The sequence below is a fragment of the Cupressus sempervirens genome, chromosome 7 (genome assembly GCF_028749045.1).
Source record: "Cupressus sempervirens isolate cs-2001-9-10 chromosome 7, ASM2874904v1, whole genome shotgun sequence".
Taxonomy (NCBI): domain Eukaryota; kingdom Viridiplantae; phylum Streptophyta; class Pinopsida; order Cupressales; family Cupressaceae; genus Cupressus; species Cupressus sempervirens.
The window spans coordinates 846,014,467-846,015,554 of record NC_143124.1 but is presented as its reverse complement, the minus strand read 5'-3'; the positions used below and the strand labels follow the sequence as shown (position 1 = coordinate 846,015,554).

The window sequence follows — 1,088 nt, the reverse complement described above, 5'->3', positions numbered from 1 at the left end:
TAAAACAACATGAATGGGTAATCAGAGGAAAATAATTTGATGATATGTCATCTCTCAATGCATTTCTCTCAGGTTTTCAATTTAATTTTATCAATACAAAGTAGAGGAGGTGCACCAACACCCCTCACCTTAAAAGAGGATGAAGTTGCACAATATGATAATTAAGAGTGGATGATGAAGGGAAGGCATTGAAACCTCCAAAGTGAACTAAAGTCATATTGTGTCCACCATTAGAGACTCATAAGGAAAATCTAGACATTTGAAACCATACAAGACATACACTATCAAGTGTTGGGAGAGAGCATCTCGTTGTTATATAGTTGAACCATTGGTACAATAGAATAATTATGAATGCACATGAAGGTTCCACCTTCTAAACAATATTTGAAGGCGTTGAAACATGCAAAGTAGATTAGGGACACATTGTCAAAAAGATTGGGGTGAGAGAGGGTCGAACTCTCGACCTCAGGATTTCTCAGTGATAGCTATGAGACCTACGCGCTAGCCAACTGCGCCATCACCCCATCATTGTTTGTGTGGTATTCAACATTCTAAGGATAGATTTGTTTTTGAGCTAAATTATTATTCATGTCGAGATCTGTCGTTTTGTTAAGACAGTAAGCGGAGATACATTTGCCGCTTAAAAAAGGCGCAGTTGAAAGTCGGTCCACTAATTGCAATTGGGGTTGTAAAATGCAAAAGGTGAAACTTACGGAAGCCAGAGCTGATTTTATAACCGAGCCAGGTTTCGATCCCGGGACCTGTTTGCCGAGGCTCCAATGTAAACAGTGATTGATATTTCTTTTACAGCCAATTACAATGCTCTATTACCCTTCACTAATGTTTAATTTCAATATTTCTCCTTTCTAAATTTGTCAAGATGATCGACAGTTACTCCGAGACAATGCATATCAATACTTTCACAGTTTTCCAAGCAAGAGAAGTGGCATAAATCAAGAAAACAGTTTTGAAGTTAGTGTTGTTGCAGGTGGTTAGCATTCCAAAGTATTGGGCCTTTCATTTCTAGCAGCTGGCAATTACGTCTTTTTTCCTTTCATGGAAAGGATACATGTGGCCTGCGTATCTAT

General features: G+C 38.4%; 1 non-coding gene across 1 annotated transcript; it reads right to left on the bottom strand.

Annotated features, from left to right (window-relative positions):
* Positions 1-436: 436 nt before the first annotated feature.
* On the bottom strand, positions 437-524 carry TRNAM-CAU (transfer RNA methionine (anticodon CAU)). Its single transcript is given in 2 exon segments — positions 437-472; positions 487-524. It is a non-coding gene; the product is annotated as a tRNA-Met (tRNA).
* Between the last annotated feature and the right edge of the window lie 564 nt (positions 525-1,088).